This window comes from Branchiostoma lanceolatum, chromosome 5, assembly GCF_035083965.1.
Source record: "Branchiostoma lanceolatum isolate klBraLanc5 chromosome 5, klBraLanc5.hap2, whole genome shotgun sequence".
Taxonomy (NCBI): Eukaryota; Metazoa; Chordata; class Leptocardii; order Amphioxiformes; family Branchiostomatidae; genus Branchiostoma; species Branchiostoma lanceolatum.
Window position 1 is genome coordinate 15115982 of NC_089726.1, and position 26893 is coordinate 15142874.

The 26893-nt window shown below is 41.7% G+C and overlaps 1 long non-coding RNA gene across 1 annotated transcript; it reads right to left on the reverse strand.

Annotated features, from left to right (window-relative positions):
* Window positions 1–4380: 4380 nt before the first annotated feature.
* On the reverse strand, window positions 4381–17864 carry LOC136435393 (uncharacterized). Its single transcript, XR_010755835.1, has 2 exons — window positions 15779–17864; window positions 4381–6463 (listed from the first exon to the last, which is right to left on the reverse strand). It is a non-coding gene; the product is annotated as an uncharacterized lncRNA (long non-coding RNA).
* Between the last annotated feature and the right edge of the window lie 9029 nt (window positions 17865–26893).

Consider the following 26893-nt stretch of genomic DNA (forward strand, 5'->3'; position numbering starts at 1 on the left):
GACCTACTGACTGAAATTTGTCATCTTTGTGTCAAGTTCTTCCCTGTTATCTATATCTTTATTGTATGGATATTTACGATAGATTGAAATCCATCGACCTCCAGATTGAGGTCAACTCGTGTATTGACCACGACAACAAAGGGAAGACGCCCGCGCGCCAGCGTGAGGCTCATGCTTTGATACGTAGGTGTCAATTATTTGTTCACACCAAGGACGCCCATAGGGACAAAGGGAAGTTTCTGTGCTTTCTCCTCTTGATAATTTAGACCTCCTTGCTCTGACCTACACGTGTCTACATATACCGGGATGTTTATATCGCACGCCTTGAAATCGCACACCTCGATGATAAGATTGGAGACAACACACCAAAAACGTGGGTCTTGTGGAGTGTTTTGTTGTAACGAAGAAAAGGCCGGTGCCGAACAGTGTAAATCGTCGCGCGTGGGCGACTGTCCGTCAAAACAAAGCCGCAGGTGGTCTAGTGCGGCCACCGAAAATACACACAAACATACGGGAGGACTTAGCACCTTCGTTTATGGGGGCAATTGTGAAAATCTTTTGTACAAATTGTTCGAACATTGAAACATTTGGATACATGATTTGAAACTGTTCTAAAAAGAGAGATATTTGTGCAGTTACGTTCGAAATGTTTCCAACATATATAAATCAGTTCAAACATGTTATCAGTTTCATTTTTAATTGTTTGAACAGTTTAGAACTATGGTGAATTAGATATTCTTTTATTATAAATAGTTCAAACATATTATCAATATTATGTTAAAACCCTCTCGGTGACGTGGAATTGACTCTACTGTACAGATTAAACTTAACATTTTTTTGCTTCCTCACAGATGTTTAAATCAGTAGCTAGGTACTGTACACGTGTAGAAAGAGAAAATATGCTTGATTCGCACAGCAAAGAAAACAACTCCGACTGTAACGTTATGTCTAGAAAAATGACTTTGGTCTCACAATTTGTTAGTTTAAATGACGGTAGGTATGACTAAGACAAACTTGACACCGTATCTACAACTTGAGTCAACAAATTACATCGAAAGTTTCACACTTGTGTTGGTGAATGCGCAAACAAAGGATAAAAATGCGCCGATAGCGTAAAAGCACAAGGACGATCTAATCTAACAAACACAACTCCGCCTGTACTGTATTTCTAAAAATGATGACTTTGGTGACATAGGTCTGACAATTCTCAGTTAAGATAGCGGTATGTTTGGTAGAGATTACCTTCTTAATTACAACTTGTGTCCAGGAATTACACTGAAAAACTCCGTCGTCAAAATTCCAAATAAGGAACAAAATGTACATTGTATCTAGTGGGCAGATATGGTTAGATGACTCAGATCAAGGACAGATCATTCTCCTTATACAGTATCAGAGCCTAACCCGCGTATACCTCGTTCCGGTGAATGCAGGAAGTTTCTAGGACGCGGATTCAGCCAGATGATCACGTTAGCACCGCACCGCCAAAAGCGACTGTTATGTCCGCCTACACGTCTGTAGCCCTTGCCGAGCCTCTATTGTTTCCGACTAGATGTACGTAAAGACGCCGGTCTTTTATTATCGACAGCAGTATGTAGCGCTGCCGCAAACCTCAAACTACCGACAACACCCCATGCCATCCTTAACGCGAAATCAAATCCACGCGAACTTGAATGCATTCACAGTAATAAGATAGTAGTACAGGTAGAGACCAATCTTTATTGAGTACAGCATGCTGTCTGCCAAAGCGCAATGCCGCCTTTGGTAGGCATGCGTCTCTTGATGGTGCCGACACGCCCTGGACCCGCCCGGGACCTCCCATACGATTCCTATCAACGTGTCTGTCAATGGAGACCGCCTTCTTTTGTTACTCAAAAACAGTTTTAAACATATTGACGGTATTGCACCTTTACACCGGCAGGTATCGGCTCATTTGTACCACGTTTGCCGATTTTTAGCGCACCTTTTTAGTTAACTTTTCGAGGATTTTTGAAAAAAATTGGTGCAGTTATCCGAAATAGGTGACAATGCGCGGTGCAGTTATGCGGAGTCACTAACAATGCAGTGAATGGGAACCGGTTTGGGATTTTGGGATTTGGTGCAATTAAACGGAAGGTGCGTTTATCCGAGGTGCAATTAAGTGGCTTCTACTGTATAAGGATTTATGTCAAATGTTCTTTTCCTCACTTGTAATGTTCTTCGTTAATGGTTCTGGAGCATTTTAGTATGTTTCTTTATCAACAGTCTTTTAGTATTTACTGCAGTTCTTTAAAATACAGACAAACTGATAGTACGCCCCATAGCATGGCCGTGAGCACCCTCGTAAACCAGGACCGCCTATCGCTCGACGTTACATCGCGAGCGTAAGCGGCCCTGGTAAAATGGACCGCTGCATATGGTTATAGCTACGTCACCTGCTTCCCCTCATCGAAAGCAGCGCGCAAAGAACGCTGGGAAGCTATCAACCAATCAGGTTACGTGTTACATCGTTGCTTTGGTTACCCAAAACAACTATCGGCTGACATTTGTTTTGAGTAACCAAAGCAACGATGTTCCTAAAAGTGAATCTCCCCGATCTTCCTAAATGTATCCACATCACAGTACTGTAATCCTGCCCTACCTAAACCCCAATCATCCCATTTATGGCATCGCTCCTGCTGAAAATCCTTTCCCGAAAGCAGTTTGGGGATCCGGTAAGAACCCACCATCCATGTCCAAACCGGTAAAGTGATGAAAACCTATCGCCATCGCCAGGGGCGGGAATTAGGCGTGAGCGCACACAAAATTGCAAACTGTCGGGGAAAGTGTCATCATATACGGTAGACTCCATGATCTCACGCGGAATGTGTAACACTGAACCTCATTGTACACGACTGATAATATTTACGATAAGTGGCTAACAGCGGCTGCTACATCTGACCGTTTCACCACCTCAATTTGGTTCCCATTGGACCTTTGACACTCTTTTTTGTCGGCCCGGCTGCAATTGGCCTTGAGTCGTGGGACCAATCGTAACCACCATCGCAGCCGTACCGAATAGTAATTGATAAAGGGAGGGCGCGTACACACTATTATCTAACTACATGCTGATTTCTGATGGGAAGCCGAACAAAACTGTCAGTTGTTTCTAATTTTCAAACAGATGTTTAGATGCGTTGAGCTCATTTTCAAGCTATCAACGGTGAAGGCATTTTCGTTTCTTTGCTGCAGAAGTGATAGAAACAAAATTCCGAGTGCGAACTATTTTAGTTCTATCGCTCACTGATACAGGCCTCCACCATGGCCCGTTTTCAGGGTGAACATTGACTCGTGTTATTCAGGCCAATGCACTTTGGAGAATTGATATCGAAAAACATACATGTATGTCTGAAAGTTTGATACGACCTCTGACACTGACAAATACCACCAAATCATCTCATCAAATTAAATTTGTCTCGAAAGCAGAGCAAGGACATCTTTCCGTGATGATTCATCATTTTGCTTCCAATAAATTCCCGCACAAGGATTCTATTTCATTGTTTTAGGGGAGGGTAAAACTGTAGCTAAAATTCATGTCAGCTAGTCTGATATCTATTCGACCCCAGCTGGATCGGGCAGCTCATTTGAGTCCAGGTCTGTAAGCGAAACCGCATAAAAGCCAATTTGTGGAAAACGTGGGCAGAATCTATGTAAGCTTGTAGCGTCATGGACAAGCAAATGTACTGCTACGATTCGTAAGACTTCATTTCAACTTAGAAGAACCATCAAATTGTCTTCTATTAGAACTGATATGGATTAAGAAAGCACCGTATTGTCTATATCAAGCTTTGAAATGTGGACGATAGGGTGTTGTACTAATTTTAGGTTATTCAGAATAAGTTTTTCTAGCAAAGAAACATCTAAATGTCGTACCACTGCCTTTGCGGACAGTGATTGAAGCGTTCATAATTTGAAACTAAATATGATAGATTGGATTGATAACTTGGTGGTCACTAAAGGTCATCAGTGACCACATACAGTTAATTGTAATTGTTACTTGTCTGCGTGACACCTGGATGACAAAATCTGTCAAAAACTCCGTACATATTGCCTGTCTAATTTTGTCAATTATGATGGGTTATGATTGACGATGAGTTGACAATGATATAATCGGAGTGAGGATTAGATTATCGGGCAGATACAAATGGGATTAGATTCAGTTCTAGTTACAACCGGACTTTCCCAAATAACAGTAAAACGTGAAATACGTCAGTGGCGTAATATATAGAACAATACCAACATACCAAGGAACTATCTTTACCATTGATGACTGTCTTAGTTTCAGCCGATGACACCTAAGGTACTAAAATCTTTCTCACAGGCGACAGGAAGTACTGTTACCAAAAACGACAACGTCCTCAGAAGCATGGTGATCAGGACGTCATGTTGCATATAATTACAGGAACATTGCTAGATAGCCCTCATTTAAGACATACAGGACACGTTGTACATAATTTTGCTATGTTTATATAGATATATAATGATTTGTAGACTTCGGAGAGAAAAATATAGTCCTATGACATAGCAAACGCATACTTGCATCTTGTAATGGGCCATCATCGATCCATTCCTGGCATTATCACGTCTAAACGCCTTCTATCTAATAGTTACACAGTCAAGTGAAGCAGTTACGTCAGTAGCTTCTTAAAGCCACGTTCCTGGAAGGAATCTTAAGATACATCGTCGTCTGCAAGGCGAATACAAATCCCCAAGTGCTTTACCAAGTGTGTCAGTGTCTCCAAAGTCGTTTCAGCTGTCAGCGAATTCAAGTTCTGCAAAGCCGAACATGCATACCTGCATCTAACTAGTATCAAAATCTAAGCACGGTGCACTCACCATTTTCAATACTAGGTTTATTTTCAAGCTTTACCCACTGTTTCATTGCATTGGAGATAGCTCTTGCGTTGTCATAAACGCTCTATGCGGTGTTTTTCGGAAATAACGAACGGGGTGGTTAACAAATGATACAATAACGTTAACGTCAGATACTGTGTCACAAAACTCTTCTACTGCGTACTTCGTAAACGCTTCGATGCCTTTATCTGCTTGGCAGCCGAATACCAATTAAGACTATGGCTTTTCCGAGTAGTAATTAAAGTTACAACACTGTCATTTACAATTAACGACGTGTATAGAATACGTGGCGGGTGCAGGTGTTGAATCCGATCTCCAAATTAGAGTTTCATCCCTCGGTATCGAAGAACAAAACATTGAAAACTTTACGTGTTAGCCTCTCGCGAGGTTTGGGTGATCTCTGACTATGTCAAGCACGAACACCTAAGACTAAGCTGGACTCTTGTTTGTTATGTCTAGTCCCCTCTTTTTTTTCTTTTGTTATACCCCAATTAAAAACGGGCTCGTGGACACACTCTTACATTGTGTTCACTTACTTAACGTATTAGACGTCCTGGCAGCATTAACGAGATTGAGCCTGTCTCTCTACTCCACATGCTTTGTATTCCCATGTTCCCCCAGCCCTGATGTACATGCACAGAGTGGAATCTACAATTCTGAGGCGTTGAAAATCCAATTAACTCATGCCAACTGCATGCCGTGCGCCTACGGAATGAGATGGTGGAATGGTGGTCGTTTGAATTGGTACAAAGTCCTCTGCACAATCATTTTATGATGTACAAATATAACTTTATCTGAAGAAATAAATGAAAATCAGAAAAGCAGAGTTTAAAATGGGTCGAATTTTGATTGTAAAGGAAAAACAAACAAACAAACAACGTTAAAGCAAACGCTTTCAGCAAATCTAAGACTTGAACTAGCGACGTCATAAGCTACCTTACCCTGTTATCGACTGTCTACCGCCCTAGTCAGACATTACTGTCCCTTGGTGAGTGCACGACTACTTCTGGACATCGCGGAAACTCCTGCATATGCATGGTACTACTGCACGATTCCTTAATATCATGGCTTCCCGAAACTTCACCGTCTGATAATCCACTTTCCCCTTGTCCAGGATCATTCGGTCTGTCTCTAGTGATGTTTTTGGTCCTGCTCCCGTGCTCTGGGGATTTAGTCGTTTGAACGCTTTTCCCGTCGACGGTGCTATGGTGTCTGTTGGCATCCAAGGAATACAGCATACTCAGTACGTCCATCACGTCGTAGTGTGGCGTGGTGCCTACAAGTAACGGCTTACCGGGGAGACGTGAGCCGGGATTCTGTCTTACACTCCCGAGGAATTCCTTGCTGTCCCCCGAGGCGGTTCTCCGGGGCGAGACCGGGCTCTCTATCGGGTTAGGGATAATGAGGTTGGTGTGGTTAACAATGTATTGACAGCCCTTGCTGACGGCCGTGCTGAGGACGAAGACGCCTATGAATACACCGCACATCACCAGAGCCGTCGGCGGCCAACCTTCGTTCCGTATACACACATCTTCGGCCGTAGGCTCCGTGGTAGTGATGTTTCCCGGCCCCGCGGTTGTCATATTCACCACCCCTGTAATCCACAATGGAGAGATAAAGTCAGAATACGACGCTCAACACCAGAACTGAACAACTCACAATGGAGGAAGACCTCTAAACCGCAAATCAGGAGGAACAGAAGCACCCTATAGACGAAACCATTACACGGGCACATTATACGCCTTTTGTAAGACTTTGCTTCATACATATAGAAAGGTTTTTGACTGGTAGATATCTCCAATGGGTCGTAAGTAACGCTTAGTATCCCGCGCGCTGTACGGTTGGAATAAAGATTACGGCAATTTTCGCACCGATAGAGGGAGGCGTAGACGGGTTCGATTGCATCTTCGAAGAGAATGACGCGTACAAGAGTAGAATGAGCGATGGCGAGGCGGTGAAGGGGGCGGGGTAAGTAACCCTGCGGTACACGGCAATCGCTCCCCGACGCCTGTGGCAGAGCAGGGCGTATCTGGGTCAATCATCCGTAGCGGCGAATGACGGATCATCCATCGCAACAATACAGTGACGCATCTTCTGGTGTAATACCCGTCGTTTTTGAATTATGAAGTTATCAAATCAGATCGAGCCACTTCGTCTCATCAGTTTGAAGGATGACCCAGACTCAAAACTTAGTGCAATATTCCACATTCGGAGTTCCAAGGCCTCACCTGATGGAGCAATGGCCTCTAACAGTGGCTTCGTATATGACTGTTTTCATGCCTTCCATAACAATAGGTTCGCAATTGGCATATGAAGAATATTCAGTTAACTTCTTCCAATTCCTCTGGCTATTCAAAACTACGAAATATCATAATATTCAAGCTAACATTGAAATTCGTAGGAAAGTAAATATTTCAGAACTTCATACACGGCACTGCTGGGCTTGAAATACTTAGTATTCAGTATCACTTTTAGAATCGCACATCTGCAATTCCCTAGGTTTGAAATACAATCAGCGGCGTTTAAAAGAAATATGAAGAATTGCATAGAGGAATTCTACATTGAAACTTTGTATCCAGAATGTTTTATAACGCCTTATGGAATACACCAAGTCAGGTGTAAAATTGCAAGTCTATACATATTGGAACGAACGCGAGCAGAAAATTACTTTCGCGTACTTAAATCGATGTTAATACGTTAGAAATCAGCCGCCCACATGAAAAGACGCAAAGATTTACATACCTCTCTCCGTAGATATTAAACAACGTGCAGTTCTTTTAGAAATAAAGCTTTTAATGACAAAGTTGCGAAAATATAACCTTCAGCCGCTGGATTGCAGTCTGTAGCTTTAAACACATGTCTCATTCTACGAAGATTTTGAAGATCATTTTGATAGTCCAACGACAGAGGCTTCATCCAAAAGGTGTACAGCCAATCAGCGTAAACAAAGAGAGTGCGCCGATCCATACGAAGGGCACATTAGAGGGCACTTTATCACTTTTCAATTACCGAGCGAAGGTTTTCCTTAAAGGACTTCACAGAGACGTAATTTGTTCGTAAGGTTATTGCCCCACTTCGACCGGCAGGTATAGCCGAGACCCAGTTGTTTCATGTGTGTAGCTGACATCTAAGTTGATTAAATTTGGCCTGACGGTGCGTGAAATAATCGACATGAAATAAAGAAAGTCGCGAATGTCTACTAAAGGGTGCTCAAGACAACGTAGTGATGATCTGGAAATAGCACTTGAAGAGTGGAAGACTACAACAATACATTTGTAGAACGATGTCTATTAATAGTGAGACAATCAATTTTCGGTGGTTATCGAACGGCCTACTGACATTGTTTGCAAAGCAGAGGGACAGAAAAAATAACAAACAAACAAACAAACAAACAAACAAACAAGCAGAAACACAAACAAATAAAAAGGAAGAAGAAACCTAAAAAAAATGACCAGAGAGGAAAAATTACGAAGTTTTGAAGACTTCAAATAATCGCACACGTGCGACCTTTCCTGATCTGTTCTTTATTCCCAATCTTCTAATGCCAGACATCCCGAAGGACAAAGTAGAGATAAGAGACCACTTCACTTGCGTATCCATTAAAACAACACATAAGCTGCTATTAGCCCATATTTTGCATGAAAGGGTCATTTCTCACATAATGATGCGTTTCACACAATATCTGCTGTGGGGGAAATTGCAGAAGTACGTGAGTTAAATGCTTAGCGACGGTTTTACAGCAGGAAGATTGCTTTTCGACCGTGACAAATGGGATTCGGACACGGCAACTCCAAAACGTGATGAGAAGAGGTCGTTTCGCAGTAGTAAAGGATTAAAGGATCACAGTAAACCTGGATATTTGAAGACAGTTGGCCAGGAATTATGCTAACTGATCCTCTCTCGATGAAAACAACTATTGCCCAAGAAGATCATCTGCTTGATCAATAATTAATCTACATTGTATTTTTAATTTTCTCCAGATGTAGAATTACCACCCATCAATTGATAGTTTCTAATTAGTTTCAACACCATGTGATCTGATTGGATGAAATGACACTTCAGTTGTGATGCGCTGTGTGCAAACGATGTAAGAAATCCAGTTAAACAAGGCAATAACACATTATTGCTCCCACAGTCTGCGTTTGGCACCTCCTTTTTTGGTTTGCTGAACAAGTGTAGAAGGTGTAATAAACTGTATTGGCGACCTTCACTGTACAAATTGTCTCAAGAGATACAACAAGCTAGATTAGTTTATTACTGCGAATATGAGCAGAGAAAGCGAAGCAGGATACCATTCCTCTCCAAGCAGAGGTTGGTCTATGTACAAAAGTGACTCGTAGAGAAAACGGCAATGGTAACCTACTCTCCAAGCAGAGGTTGGTGGAGAAGATTGTGACCTTTTTATATCATATGCCCCGTTTTCTGTTGGCATTCTCCACCGTGCGGACAGTAAACGGGGCATATGATGAAAAGGTCACAATCTTCTCCACCAACCTCTGCTTGGAGAGTAGGTTACCATTGCCGTTTTCTCTACGAGTCACTTTTGTACATAGACCAGTAGCGACGACTAGCGGTTAGTGTGCAACCTGTATCAAGCGGGGAAAAATCCAAACTTCAGCGACAAATCAGGAAATCCCACATTTGGCACACTTTAGTTTGACTTTATGCTACAAATGACGCACATGAAATGTTATTGTTTATAGCTTGGAGCTGCTGGAATCTGGAGATTAAAGGGACTCCCGTAGTTTGAAAGACAGATTGTTAATAACAAACTGCCGTCTGTTCCGATTTATGAGTAGATAGCCAAGGGCACACACTCTCTGACGTGGTGTTCTCCGCAGTTTCTTTGATAGACACAAAATGACAAATGTTAGGCTTGTAATTGTGTACCAGTTTCGGGATATACGCATTCTACCCAGGATATTAACAGATTTATAATTCTGTTCGAATACGAATATCTGGGTCAGCTAAGGTGCCACGTTTTCTTTCCACCAAACCCATAAGTGGCGTTGATAATAAATAAACCTGTTTATACAATACATAAATGTAACACATACTAACACAGGGCTTCTTCTTTTTCAATGACAAGGTTGGCAGTTTTTCTAGGATTCCAGCACCGCTGGTGAAATACCAGTACACGGCAATGATACCGATTCTTGTTGAGATCTTCGAGGCGTGCGTAGTCCAGTGGTTAGTGCCTGCCCCTTGACCAAGAAGACGTCAGTTTGAATCCCTGCTGTGTCGCTCATCCGACATGCCCGCTACTAGAAAGGGCCGCAGTCCCCAGGGCGGGGCGTAAAGCCGTGTTCCACTCTCGGAAAAAAGTTAGGAGAATTTCCCTGGTACAATGAACTGTAAATACTTTATATAGCGCCTGTCTTCTCTGTCACGACCAGTGGAAGAGTAGCTCTTCAATGAGCTAAACTGGATCGAGATCACTTTCAATTTTTTCTCCTGCTTCAGCATCTTCAGCAGCTGCAAGTTCAAGAACAACTCGAAAAAAGTAACGGCACATAAATGTGGGAATGGTTTATTAATACGCCGTACGAACGAGGGCCATGGGAAACCGAACGACATAAGTGGGGCATTAAAGTTATTCAATTTTGTCCTCTATGGCTGACTTGGCGACAGTCTGGATTATTTGCATATTCCCCAGTGTCAATGTCGCGCCAACCTTTTTAGAGGTCAACCTTGGAAAACTGAAGCTATCTAATCTCTTTTATTAGGTTGATAAATGGCTGAATAACAAAGTTCTTTATTCACAACCACACATCTAACAACAGCCGACTTTTCGTTGACGGTCTGTCATCTTCTTTAGGGCAATTATGACTGGTTCACTTTGCACTGTAGCTAGCCAAGGCAGCTAGAAAATTAATCTCATTACCTTGTACAATGCCCTGTTCATGTCAGACCTGAAAATCTAAGTATTTTGATTTTTTACTATCTTCAAAAATATAAATACTTTATCTGACACTGCTACTGTATTTCCCACGCTTAGGATCATCTTTATTCTCCTCCAAAACCGACGCACAAATTATAGCTATAATCAGTTGTATTCATTAGAAACCAAACGTTTTCATAATAAATCGTCATTGTAATACTTTGCGTGATTATAATTTTCACATGTACATGCTAACTATAGGTAGATCTGTTTCACATTGCTGAACCTTTGGCATAATCTATTTATTTTTTCATTATTTACCTCGGTTGTTTATATCAATCAGACGATACCGTCCCCGTCTCCATGTGTTTATGGTATTTATCGTATATCTGTCATCTGCAGTTTGCTGGAGTACGGCACCATTGGGTATCTTATCAATCTCTGTATATTGCAATAAAAAACTGAAGAATACAGAATATCCACCGAGAGCTAATATGCCAAAATGGGTTCCCCACGGCACCATACTCGGCCCTTTCTACCAACTTTCTACCAGTCTTACGTGGCAGGTTAATAGAATTTTCTTGATGGAAATACCGATGTTATGATGAGGGTACGTCGGTGACCCACATGGAGTCCCAGTATCTGTATTTCCTTGTCACCTACAGCTTCCTTCCTATCCGAAATATTTCTTTACCTCTTAATCTTCCTAAGTACAAACTCATCGATTGGTCAAGGCTTCTAATGCAATTAGTTTGTAGGGTGGCTACGTGCAGAATCCTGCACCAATTAGTTTGTAGGGTAGCTACGTGTAGGATCCTGCACCAGAGTGACAGGCCGACCTCCCAAGAGCGTATTGCCAACCACCATACCTAGGCGGAAACAATATCGATTGCAGTAGTACCAATAAAATGTTCAGGGATGCGTCCTAACAAAATTGTTTCGACCTGTATCAGGCTGTGCTATGTCTCCAATCAAATGCTGAACTAGAGACTGTGATCAAAGTTAGTATTATGTGTCATTTTCATATATTGATAAGAGGAATATAATAAATAAAGGACATATTGAGTGCAATAATACTGCAACATCTGACTAGCAAAAATATGGGGGGAAAAGAATCCATAGCGAAGGACATACCTGGATTTAATCTATACCAGTGTACAAAAGCCAATCCTTCAAACACACGTACGTTTTATGCGTGTGACAAGAAACGGCCAAGTTCTGAACAATAAAATGATGATTTGTGTATGTTGAGATGACATCGAATTTCAAACATCTCAACAAAGACTCCCCTTTTTTTTACTTCGCTTTTAGACAGACAATGACGACGTGGCACTAGGCTCAACTTATTACAACAGTGCCACGTATAGGGAACAATAACAATATACCCATTTCTACACCTGGGTGAAGTGAGGAAAGTCGTGTAAAGTACATTTCCCAAGGGCACAACATCGGTGGCGTCAGGGGATTCGAACCCGGGACCGCTGGGTTCTGGGCCAAACACCCTGCAGTTACGCCACACGAACCCACAATCTCCACATTCAATATCTGTATCAACATTTTTGTGAATGACCCGGAGTAAAAAAAAAGAAGAAGAAACAAAACAAGGTCGCCAAATTGGGTTGTCTAAAGATGAAATTCTTTGTACGCTACTAAATCATAAATTACTAAGTATTGGCCTCCCTCTTGAAAAAACTATTACGGACATTTTACAGCGGTTATGATAAACACAGTTTGTACCCATTAATGAAATGCTGCAACAAAGGTTGTGTCCTCAAAGGTTCAGTGTCCTTAGTGGATGGCACAAATTTGTTCCTCTGTGGAGGTTGAATAATTGGCAATCTCGTGACTACGAGAGGGTCGCCTGTCCTTGCCCAGAAGAAAATGAACCTCGGTGCGGGTACAGCCTTCACATTGGTACGGTGATTGATGAGTACCAGTAAGACAGGCTATAGTTATAAGTGTATCCACAGGGCCCTTATTATTGTTTCCTCGGAGAAAGATAGACAAAGGGCGTAGAGGCAACGTTGTCGTTTCGTAAAACACCAGCAGCAGCAGCAACAACATAAACATAAACAACAATAACAAAACAAATTCAATTAGAGTGATGCTGGATAAAATATGTGGCTTTACTAGAATTGATCTGGCCAAAGGCATTGGATACATATTTCTCCAAACTACGATAGTTTTTTTTAAAGAAAACACTTTCTTGACTATATGTTTAAACCTTTACACGCAACTGAAGTTCAGCTGTTCGAAGCTTTCGGGACTATCTCTGTACTCGCTGTCCCGTCGTCAACAATACTGTGCGTAACCAGTCACCTGTATGAGGGCGATATAAACTTCCAATAGCCTTTGACCCATTGTGACGTCACACGTGCACAACGTTCCGTGTCCAGGGCAATTGGGTCACATTGCTGAAGAGAACTGAGTGATTCAGTCAAAAATGCCAATTAGTTCAATTTTGTAAATTTTATGAGTCGGCAAACAGTTCAATTTCTCCATAACATATACTGTACTGAATACAAATTTCGCACCGGGCAAACTTTGCAACAAATATTTCCATGTGTTTGTTTATCTAATATTCATTCCACTCGTCTTTGCGAAACAAAACCCCGAGGAATTTGATTACCAACTTGGACTTGGCGTACAGATGCAAGCAGAGATCTTAATTGACCATACTTATTACGATCGCGCCATCAAAGTAAGTCTAGATCTGTAGTCAACCAGGCTACCCCTCTCTCATTTTATCACCGACACCACAAGCTTGCTGACGCATACTTGACATACAAAACAGTCTCGCATGTCCATGTTAATAGTTGCCCTTGCTTCATATGTAATATCATCGTGTAAAAGATTTTGTTAAGATAATTTGTTGTCCCAAGACGCTTTGTAACACAGACAAACTCGACAGTAGATTAGATCAAACGTTACAAGATTCCACTTTTATGTTCGTATGGGATTCAATAGGGGTTGGCTACACGGCACACTTGGATAAAGGTTACAGTCTAATGTAGTTTACTCCAGTATAGCACTGGAAATTGATATCAAGGCACACCATTCTATATCTATAACTTACACGTAATATGCAATCTATATTGAGTACCGTGTTGGATATATTAGATCTTTAGCCGCGGCCATCACAATATACCATTATGTTGTGTATAACTGCATTTTAAGTGTCGCTCTACAACGTAAGCAATGTAGACTGAACCTGATTGAATTTTGTGGAGTGTATTTCTTTCGCAACAAACGTTACAACCTAATGTGTGTTACACAAAGGGACATTAATCTCTCCTTGGTAAGAATACGTTTGAAGAAGCGACAGGATGAAAAAGTTTCAGATAGGTAATTCGAAAAAAAGTGAATCTGATATAAACAAGAAGGCAGATTTGCACTTAGCCGCCTGTTGTATGTAAAGATGCAACAATATAGTCACTTTGCATGTTACTATTACGGATATCGCATATTCATAGATCCCTGGTTTCTTTGTGAATATTCAATATGTGGTCTACGTTATTCGTTTAAATTTCATGCACATCAGACCAAATATCAGTGAACACAGTTATGTATTATGAGGTTTGTGAGCAAATCTAAAGTTTAATTTCCTCACCGCCATTTCCAGCATCCATAATCCGTTCTCTTAAACCACAGTGAGCCTGTTAGTTGTAGATAGATGATAAAATGAAGGAGGTGAAATACAGGTCGATAATTAAAACTCACTGTAATCCAACCTGGTAATCACCATGTTATATGTTACATAACCATCTGGTTATATTGGTCTTCCTCGTGCGACAGTACGGAAATTAACCGATTAAGAACAGAACACTTTAAAGTAGTACATGGATTCCAGTACAGGATTAATTTAAAAAGAACCAAAATAGCCAAAGAGACTTGATACAAGAATTAATGGTGCTTTTAAGCAAACGATAAGATGCAACGAATTTGTATGGATCGGACTCGGCTTATGAACTTTAACAGAAAGAAGATTGAAATCTCCTACGTACATGTATAAACTGGATGGAACTGATATAAATGAGTCCACTAGACGAATCAATGTGTACCATTTAGTGGCTAAGTCATCCATGTTTTTTCTTTCGAATTTCAGGGCTTCTTGGTTCAATATCTAATTTCGTCAGTTCGCTCGCATCGATGTGATATGCACGCAGTAATTGCGCAGAGTCGCCATACCTCTTATCACAACGTTAGCAGGCGTTCGATAACCGTGAAATTGTTTAATTGGCCTTATCCGTTCCACTTGAAACGTGCCTCACTGGTGCCATTAGATGGAACACTCAACACTTGCGTGTTCAGTAAAGACTGGTGTGTAAATTGGCTTGAAGTTATTTTCTATTGGAGAGCTGAACCGATTCGGTTGTTAGAGATGCCTGTATCTCTCCCTGGTGCTGAAATGTATGTAACTGTATTTTCTGTTCAAATGGTGTTTTAGGTGACATCCCTCAGGTCTTGTACCTTGGACGAAACGTAAAATTTAGAAACCTTGCTCCATCACAAGATTTGCAGCCATGCATTTGAGTAACGCTTTTGGGGACACGCCGTGGTGCTGATAGACGCCTCAGGTTGCAACTTCTAAAAGTAAACGATCGGACTGAAGACCTTCTAGGTCAGCCATAATTCAAAATAGCTACAAAATTTGTACCTAACTCCATATTAGGCTGGGACTTCTCAAAATATCTAAAACAACTTAGCTACGACGTACAGTAATGTACCATATAATGCATACTACAAAAGTGGAACAGTATCCTAGCGTCTGTCCTTTCCAATTTCAAACTACTTTTTGGGGCACCACGCCACCGGCTGCCGCATCGAGTTAATCATACAGACGTGCAAGTGAAAATTACCTGTCCACCAGTTTGCCCCATGGGTCAAACTCACCATTTTCAGAAAGGGCAATGCCCTGATAGTCATCTGGAGAATACTTGAACAGAACAGAACAAGTCAAGCATGGTTTGGAACTCAGGCTAAGGCGGAATACTGTGCATGGAAAGAAGGAAGTGTGGATTTACTTACCCATTGTAGTTCGTCCGGAAGTAGATATCCGCCTCCCCAAATCCTCCAGTTGAATTGTGTTGAAGACATGTCCACACGGTACACAGACATCCACTCTCCATAATGAATGACATAGCTTTAAGGACTTAACAACTTGGAGGTCCAGATGTTACCGACAGGGTGTATCCCTGGGCACAGAGACGAAGAGCACAAAACAAGTTCAACCGTCACAAAACAAATGGATATTGTTATTGTATTTCCTCCCTAACGGGCACCTTGTGTGATTACTAACTGTCTTAAATTCTAAGGCTTTTGCTGGAAGATCGTTTTGATTTCCTGTTCAGCAAACTTCACGGCCCGTTGACCATCAAGATAGGAAGTTCCCATCCTTTCGACTTTTTTGATGTTTTCTCTATTCTTTTTACTTCATTATTGTTGACTTTGGCGTCGCCTGTATCTTTCGAAGGAGCTGCATCAGCTTGATCTTTACTGGTAGATGGGCTTTCCGCGGGGATGGAGACTATTATATGTTTATCAGTGACGTCCTTTAAAGCATCCCTCGTTCTATGGTTGTGTTTATATGAGTGTTGAAGCCTCTGCTTACGAAGATATTGTTGTCTCCTTTGTCTTTGAAGCTTTTGGCGCTGCGCCTGTCTCTTGTGTCTAACCGAGCAATGGTTGCAGAGACATGCCGGCACGGACTGTCCTGGACTGCCCGGTGGATTCATTACGCCGTCAGGAATAGGCAAAGTCTCTAGTACGAGCGGTGAGGGTTGGCTGTTGCCATCACTGGAAACGGTAGCGATACTTTCCATGTCTTCAGTTTCTGAAAACCCACTATCCTTTCCGTGCGCGGCAAAATTTCTTCTCTTGTCGTCAAGAGAATAGGGCAGGTTACCACCAGCACCATTGGCTGCTCGTATCTGGTAGGTGACGATCTCTACTATTTCTTCCATGGAAAATGGGGGCTCTTTCTCAGGGGTTAAAGTTATCCCGGACATATGGTCGGTCCCGTTAGCCACCGGGATGTCGTACGACTCCGCATCCGACGGAAACTCGTCCCGCTGGCGATATGGGACGAGAAGGTCTGTGTGGTTGACTAGGTACTGACAAGTCTGGCTCACCAGTACACTAACCAGGAAGATGCCGCTTGTAATCAGCACCCATATAAGAGCCACCGAGGGCATAGCGCGCCCCTCTTCAGCTGGCTGGTCATTGATGGTGTCAACGATTGTCGGTTCCGTTGCGTTTACAGTGAAATTCAGTTCCGTGAGTTCTGTATATGTTTCATAAGTATATATCTCATATACGCTTGTCGTAGTCATGGCTACGGAGAAGCTGATATCTCAACGTCGAACGGCTTAGGACATGACCCGATGAGTTGAACAACAGCTAGGTTTTAACGTGATAAGTCTGGACTATTCCATATCATCCACCGTGAAACATGTCAGAATCTCTATAGACAGTTGTAGCCTCCAATGACTAGTGATCCATAGGTTGATGCCCGATTCCTCACATTAGAAACGTTCGTTGAAGTTATCCTGGTGTAGCGATCTTCACCGCGACTGGATTCTCACGCCGCTCATGGTGAAGTTCATCAGCGCTGCGGCAGGGCGACGTTCCCGGAGCGCAGGATTCGCCGTTGAAAGCTCCTCACCTACAAATGGGTAAAACATAGATGAATCACCGCAAGGAAAATCATCTAAAGAATAAGTGCAAAGTCATCCGGACTCATATTCCCTGGCTAGACGGCTGCTGCAGACATATCCTGGAGGTAAAACCACACAGACACACGGGTGAGACACACGGGATGCATGTACGGACCCGGAGTGGGAGATGGATCAATAACTATCAGAGGTATTAGCCAGGAGAATGAATGGTGAACTTGAAGGTAACACTACTGCCCTCATCTCTTTAAGGTGGCCTGGAGAAACGGAGACGGCTTAATAAAAGAGATGGGGTTGCGCCAACCAGGGCGCGATTCGCAAGCAGACGGCGTTTAAGATTTCACTGCAGCAGAGACTTAATAGCGGAATACAAAATCAAGGTGGACAGAGGGTACGAGAATTCCTAAAATATCGTACTGCACTGATGGACCGCAACACCTAAGTGCTTTTAGTGCAAACTGATACACTGTCTATTATGGTCATTCAAGGAGAGTGAAATACAATACACAGTCCATACCGTAGCAGAAATATATATAGTTTCCTTTTACCGTTAGGAGATGATACAGCAAGGATACTATTTGTAGTCAGAACGTGGCACGAGACGCATTAGAGATGTTCAACATTAGCTATTCGCGTTTATGATCATGTATGTACATAGAACAGGGAAGACTTGAGCTACATTCTTAACATGTACTTGTAAATACTCTTTGTTACCTTGAATTATTATTGCATGGGTTGCAGCTGGACTATTTGCATATTATATAGCTGTAACCAGTGAAAAGTTTGAAACGCAGTAGCTACAGCTATCAATCTTGAAACAACCAGGAATGCAACAACATGGCGTTGATCGTTGACCACCATAGTGAAGTCCCGGATGTAATATCGCACTTAACCTATAAATGGGTCGCCAGGATCTTTCATTGCCAATCTTGTCAATAGTAAATGTCACAGCGATGTTTGTTTTAGCTGTTCGATACGTGGCCCTCATTAGAGTAAAAGCTTTACTATGTCCAGATGGAAGACTATGGGAGGAATAACACACAAGCTGAGATGGGCAGTCGACATCTCCTTTTGGGAACGTTAGAAATGCGTTAGTGTCTGTGGGGAGGGGGGGCTCACTGAGAGGTAATGAGTCACCTAGGGTCTTTTAGAAATATATGAAATATAAGAAGTATCTAACGTATGGAAAATCACAAGTCAGACGACACCTTTAAATCATACTCTTTAACTATGGACGAACTGTAAGGAATTGTGTACCTTTCTCTTTTTGGTATCACAGAGCATTGTGTCATATCAGCCTGTATAGATTATGCCTCTGGAGATTGCAACAGTAAACAAGACTTAATAATGAAGTGGCTCACCAAGTGGGCAAACCAATAAAAGTAGAAGCTAATAAGCTACGTAGATACTAAATATAATGGGAATATGTCGTTCCTTTGTTCAGTTATTCTCCTTGAAAGATTTTGACAAAAATGCCCCTGCAGTTTCAGAGCAAGCTGCTAGAGGGCCCAAACCTACGCCACTTCTTTCTTACATCATGAGCTATCTGCTACCAAAACATCAAGATCATAGCACGTCAAAAGATACAAAAAACGGAAGTTCTGCTGCAATATCAAAACACATACCAGGGGACCCAAAATCGACCTTGATCTTTGTCTTCCCAACACCTACCCACATACCAAATATCATCATAATCCATCAAGAGGTTCTTGAGTTATGCTGACTACAAACGTCCGGAAACACAAAGACACAGACACACCCAAAACAATATCTCAATTTTTCATGGAGATAATTAGCGCTAAACTCAAAACACGACAAATGTAGTTTTAAATGCCATTTCGGATTCTTTCTTTTTTTCCACACATAGCAACACATTGAGAACTATCCTCACAGCCATATGTTATTCACATCACACTCACTCATGGTAGTCTTAATGAAAAGGGCCGACTAGGCATGCGTGATATATAGAAAATTGAAAGGAAAGTCCATTACCCCACCGCATATAATCCTGTCATGTTCATCGTTCCAGATTCTAGTGTAGTTTGCCCGCGTCTGCAACTTTGTCAAATGCATTGTTGGCAATCCAATTTTTCTGCAAGGCTCCATTAGATCCTATCTCTTCAATTCTTCATGCCTTCACTGCCTACTCAAGGGATCTGTGTGATTGGCGCCCTTCTCGCAAAGTCACAAATGGAGCTTAACACCGGAGGCAATTGTTTAATACTTGTCATCCATAGTCCTGATTGTCGAAACTATAAATACTTACTGCTGATTTATACACCTCAACGCTATCACACTTATAAGTGGGCCCCGGCCGTGTATCTATCAGGAAACAAAAGATATTACCAATAAACCTGGCGAGAGATATAAAGGCGTGGCGTTGTCATATCTAGGATGATTCATCGGAGTACTGTGGTTTGGAATCAGTAGAATCTGGGTTGAACAACAGTCGGTCGTCTTGTCCAGAGTTGTATTGAATTCCAGTGAGGATGCTCGTCTGGAAATGCGGGGACAAGTGATCATTCGAGAATACATGGCGCTAGCTGTGTGGCAGATGTTGGTCGGATGTTTCACACCCACGCGAAAACGTTGCCCCCTCTAACGGCATACATTTTTCCCTTCGCTTTTTGACAGAAAAGGACGACGTGGCACTGCACTCAAGTTTTTCATTATCCATTTTAACAGTGCCACGTACAGAGAACAATATACCCATTTTGCACCTAACGACATATTTTAATCGCGTTCATCATCTTTCGTTCTTTGCTTCTTGACTGCTACTTTGATTACGACATGCTGCCTAATACGGTCGTTAACTAGGATTATGATCATCATTAACTATGCATAGAGGAAATGAACAACCCAGGTGTAGTTTTCCCGTCTGATGAATATGTAATGTTGCAGAAAATAAATACGGGATACATAACGACAGTCAGAGATGAATCATTTATTACGCATCTTGTCATAAAGTCCAAAAAGTAAACATCCTGTGAATAAGGGATTGATGATGGGAAATTCTGACATACGTTCACTCTATGAGGGTGCATGTCATATGGTAAACACCAAAACCGCAAATGACGATTGTCGTCGATGTAACAAATCTGGAAGAAGGGAGGCATTATTTCAAGTACAAAGGCAGCAGAATCAGCAGAGTGCACTGCCGGCAATGCAAACGTAAAATCCTCCAGAGGAATATGTACTGCATGGTTATCAAGATGGCCCCCGGCGAAGTTTAAAACGCCAACAAAGCACAGACGAATCATTTGGCGTCTGTCTACCCATACCCGACTTCTTTTATGTCAAATGGCAACATTACCTAGATAAAGTATCAAACAAAATTCAAACGAAAGGCATTTTTCCACCAAAAAAAAAACGTCACATAACTATGACTTCTCTTAAAACGCGACCTGTCAACCGTGTTACATGTACAGTTATCAGGGGTTGTCTTGATTATTAAAACAATTTATCGATGAAAAATTCTAAGTATTATCAACATCATGACTGATTCTGAATATGTATTTCATCTTAAAAACCATTTACACAGTATTACACGACTGTATGTAAATTTTAGTAACTACCCAAATATTTTTGAACTTCAATAGACGTGATCGTTTCATAAACTCTTGCAGGCAACGCCATTGGCAAAACCAACGATAAGCAAAACTGGAAGTGAGTCTGTTTCCTCTTGAATTGCCATGAAAGGGTTAAATGAAGAGGAGAAGAGGAAGCTTTCCCCTGCTTACTAAGCACCAGCCGGAGAGAATCGGTAACAATGGCTGAGATTGGCTGTTCATATCGCAAACGTGCAGGCCTGCAAATTCGTGAAAAGTCGCTTGCAGGCAAAACTGTTTATCTCAAGCTGCAGCCGTGTCTTATATGCATAGAGATAAGAGGACTAGCTTTGGATGAAAGAGGGCAGTGTTGTGTCAGAATCGAAAAGCTCACAATGTGGAAAGAACACAATAGAGAACAACTACGTCAGGCCTAGTGATGTATCGTGTTAGGCTAATCTAGGAACATGTTTTGGGGGTTTTGGAAGTATTAACGTATTTCGCAATAGCTAATCTTTGGCGTACAGAAATGTCACAAGCAAAATTCTTGTGCTTTGGAACCGAGAGACTTTTTACATTGTGTATCTGAGGGAGCCAGGAAGGAAGGAAGGACTTCATGAAGAATGAACTTTTAGAGCCTCCACTTCAGGTAGCGACCAAAACCAGCCACAATTCAGCCATTACTAATTATATGTCACAGATTACTAAGTATGACCACAGTAATGGATAGTATTAAATTAAGAAGTATGGGGTGACCTAATGTGGCTAATAAGTTCACCTAAAGATAAGGTTCTCTCAATACGAGGACGTCCTCACAGGGGTTTGGAGAGCAAGTCTCAGTAAACTCCTTGTAAGGCGAACAGCTTCCAAAACCTGCTCATCACTAGTACTGGTGTAACATTTTCAGTGCAAAGACTGGGCAAGACCTCACTAGGAAACCACTGATCCCGTTTACGTTTTTCAAAGCCCTACTGTTTCAAAATTCAGAGGAGTGCACTTCACATAAAGATTCAATTTTCTGCGCGCACATAGTGGGGACCGGGCTGAATGATCACATCAGCAGATTTCAGGTGGCGCTGATGATTCTGGGCTGTCCTGACATTTCAAACGAACAAAAAGGTTAAGTACACTACCGGTCGCTCCCCTCCATGGATGAATTAGAAGCTACACCCACCCCTACAACAAGGTCGTCCTACGCACAACAGTCTCTTACCTCTCATGGCATTCTCACCCGTCTCTCAGCGCCTTGACTTTGACTACGTTGCAAACGCGTTGGCTGCAGGTATAATCGTTGCTCTCTGGGGACAATTACTAGACATTGGAGAAGCAGGCGTGACGCATGGGCAGGTCTATCGCGCAGTCATGATTAGAGGAGGAAGCTGGTGATTGGGAAACTCAAACACCCAGATGATGGTGGTAAGATCGGTGGGTGGGTGAGAATTGCACTGTTGCAGTAAATGAAGTGAAAGTTAAAGGTATGTCGGCCGGCCTCGGACTGAGTAGAATCGTGACGCTTTCTCGATAGCTAGTAGCGCACTGTGGCTTTGCCACGGCTCGCGTTTTTTTAGCCAAGCTCACTGGGTCACCCCTACTCTTCTCCACGAGTCTCAAAGTTCTATCAGTTCTAATGCTAATTCAATAATGCTGAGCATTAATATTTCAGCCCCGAAATCTTTATAATAACCGTGGCAAAACTCCTTCTTCGATTGGAAAGATGCTTGAAAGCAAGTTGATGGACGTGCGGTCGAAAATTACAGTTTCTGGCCCATTGCGTCTGATGACGTTGCTTAGTGGGAGGACTGCTCATCGTCATATATAGGGTAATAATCCTGGGTTTCTTTATAGACGCTATGTGCCATGGCTACGATATCAATGTATCCCATAGATGATGATGTTGTAAGAGACGTGTCGTTATGGGGTACTTAGAGAGATGGCGATTTTGTCCACTGCGTATGAAAGCGACAGACTGACGCAAATCCACAATACTGCAGACAGCTATGGAAGATTGCACATTATTCCAGACCAATGAAACAAAAATAATGTCCACTTCTGTAGCTTCTAACGCAATCTCAGATGAAATCTTACGGTGGATGGGGACGGGGCAGTTACTCTGAGGATGTGTGTAGTCTACCGTGAGAATTGTACAAGGAGTAAAGTCCAAACTGTAACAGGATGTTGACCTTTCTCGTTTCATGCAACACTAGTGACTGCATATTTTCTTTGAATCTATAAAATAACATAATGACTCATATTACGTTAGTGTAGTCCTTATCTGATGTTAAAGATACACCAACATTTTTACAATATTTTGTCGTGATGACAAGCTCAATCATCTACAGATTCTTTATTCTAATAGCTTGTATATGCCTTTTAAAAGACTTTTGCGACTTATATTAGAACTTGAATGATTGATGTTCAGTCCCTCTGGAGGTGGGACCATAATTACGTTGGGAGTATAAATCATCTTGGCAGATGGCGTCATGGATAACTGAACTAATGCGAGAACGGTGACTTCAGATAGAGTTTCACATGTATGGACTTTTGATGTATATATCTGTCAGAATAAGAATATTTCTAATCATGCCAAAGGGTGAAATGATTTTTTTTCAGGAAGGATTCGTGCTGCAATATCGATGAGAGAAAGCTAGGATGGTTGTATACTTGGTGCGGAGAAAAGCAAAACGGAAAGAGTACGGAACAAGCATGCGAGCTCGTGCTAAAACGAAACAGTTAGACAAAACTCCTTCTATTCATCTCGATGTTGAGCAAAAAATATATGACGTTAACAGGAAGAAAATTTAAGCAGTTAGTATGACATTTCACCAAAAAAAAAAAGAAAAAAGAACACGCAACAACAGACGTGTGGAATTATTCAAAATGCAACCGGCCTTGGCAAAGGCACTGGATGAAAGGACACATTTTTAACCCTTACAAAGACTTGCAGCTTCAATGTTTACACACCTGCTACTGCTATCATCTACCCGACTACCCATTTGTCACATGAACTATGAAGTACCGAGATTTTTTTCTGGCACGACTTCAATCGTCACCTACGATGGACTCGCCACCTGAAACCCAACTGGGGCAAAACTTCAAAGCGGAATTGATTCTCAACATCAAAGTTTTATGGCATCATTATGGTGTGACACACGGCCCATGAATCACTTATCAGGGCTAGAAATAGTGGGTGCATGTGCACCTGTGTGCACCCAAAATTGGAGCTGTGCACCTTATTTTTGACTGTGGGTTCACCAGTGCACCTAGATATTTTTGTAGGCTACAGGGTAAAGGCACTATTGTACACTAAGCATACAGAATATTCTTGAAATGTAAGTATCAGAAACATTAATAGCAATATATTAACCTTTTGTTGTAATTTATTTGATGTATCACTTGTTTGGAATTTTAAGGTTAGCTATAGAATTACAGATTGAAGTTCTTAAGAGCGTTTTGCTGACATTCAACTTTATTCTATGTGGTGCACCCAATATTTCTTTCTGTGCACCTAATTTTTTTGGGTTGGGTGCACCATTTCCAAAAATGAATTTCGAGGCTTGCTCATGTTGCAGCTGGGTGCACCCTTTTCACTGAAGGACAGCTTTGCACTTGTACATTGAAGCAGTCGTAGAAAAAACTCTGTTACATCGTGTAAAAGAAATATCAGACTGTAGTGGATACTGCTACCTGTTCTATTCTTGCAATCCATCCAGTGACTCCAAGTCAGTACGTACTAAAAGAACTACTATCTTCTTAACATCACAAAACCCACACATTACAGAAAAAGCGGGATAATTCGTCTTCCACTGTCTCGGAAAAAGAAGCCGAACCCAATAAGTAGAATTTAGTGTCAGTAGTTAGACTAGAGTAATCACATGCTATACTGTTCCTCATTGTCGGTAGATCCTTTTTTATGTTACATGTACTTGCAATTAGCCTATGGGCAAGAATTTGCAATAAACTTTCATTGAAGAAGCAGCAAATCTTTTTGTAATCCTTCAGGCCTATTCTTGCAGACGTAACCTCAGTTTTGGCATCGTCGATACTTGATCGTATATTGAAAAAAAAAGAGAAAGAAAAGTCATCAAAATAATTAATGAAATTGATACCTTTTGTTTTCTATGGTTTAAACTTCATACAGGTGTCTGTTAAATAATTTTGACAGTTATTGCATGTTAAGGGTATGTCAATACATTATACTTGTTTGTCTGTCAACATATAAAGCTGGGATTATTTAGGGTAGACCAAACCTAAAAAGCGGAGGAGACCTTCTCTCTCAGGACGACATTGCCTGCCCTTGAGGGCAAAGCCGCGGCGGCAGGATACATCAGTCATCACGTGACAGGGCCTGATGACGTACACACAGTCACCATCTTACTCTAAATCTGTCAGCAGCTCTGATTTCTGCATTCCAAGAATAGCAGCGGGAAATGAACAGGGTGGCAAAAACTAATAGGTAGATTATGCGAGAAAAAGAGTAGCACTGTCATTACACTGTTGTAGGCGTAGGACAGAAGAATGTTAATCTGGCAAAGTCTCTACATTCGTAAAATCACTATACCATTGTTGGCTTATTTTCCGCAAGTGGTGCTAGCATTATGATTGAGTTAGGTTTTCTAGTCAAAGCTTCAAATGATTAAGATATGACCCCAGGTTTACCGTTACTTGCTGAAGAGAAGAGGTTGCATGATATACCTACCCATCTGTTGAGCTGATATTCTCGTTGTTTTTACCAAATTGTTGACTAAAAACATGCTCATCTTCCCTGTCATGCTAAAGCAGTTGAACGCTGTTTCTGTCCACTCATCCACCCACCCACCCAATCCAATTCAATTCGTCAGTCTCTTGCCCGTTAAAAGCGCATTTCCCTGCAATTTGGGTGACATATTTGGAAAATGTTCCAAACCATAATTACCTTCAACTGCTGCTGGAAGCCTAGAATGTCTGCAACACGAATGTGCTTTCACTGCTCCCAATCGGGCAAATCACACGATCGATCCACACGTAGATCCTTAAAAACTTTGACAACAATGCCCAACCGAAAAACTTCAACATGATATGTAGAGTTAACTATTAACGAACTAGTACTTCCCAGTTCCCATTGACGTCAGTATCTCGTATGTACACTAAAACACTCGCCGTCCTTTTGCCTTTAAAGGTCAAAGTTATTCAGCAAGAAAAGGACATCCCACCACCATGATAGACTGCATTACCTCTAAATAATAAAGTCCTCTTTATTCGCTCGTCAACTCTATCCACTAAAAGCATGTATACTACACTTCTCTCAGTAGGAATAGCCTAAAACATTACTTTCCAGAACGTAGACTTTACTACGCCATATGGCAGTACTCACAATGCCTTTCCGGGTGCTTTTTAGTGACCTTTTCCATTGAAGGTATTATGTTTTCTGACCTTGTGGCTGATATCCAGCCAATATGTATAGCTTTCTGACGCTTAAGTCCACGATTACTATCATAAAATGATGAGGTCAAACTTTGGTTGGGAACCTGAACATTTACGAGCAATTACCTATCAACATCTCGTCTAGATCTGTCTGAAAGATAGCGCAGGGCCGCGGGAGACGTCTGTGATGCGCGCTCCAATGTAACCTCTTATTCCACGCACAAATATTGAGTCTCGGGTGTGTGCAGACCGAGATGTACGTGATTTCACTTCCACAGATGCTAATCCGTTTACGTTTAAACACTACCGGGACAGATTTGTTTTACCTATCGCTGTCAAACCACGTTTATGATGGTCTATACTGGGCGTACTTTATCGTTTATCACTACTTGCGTTATGTCGTTTGACTTTATGTCTTTTGACGCAACTTTAAAACTTGCCAGAGTAGACCATGAAATGGGGACTACTGTATCTAATGAATACATGTGGACCTGTTATATACATCAAGGGTGGAGTCGATC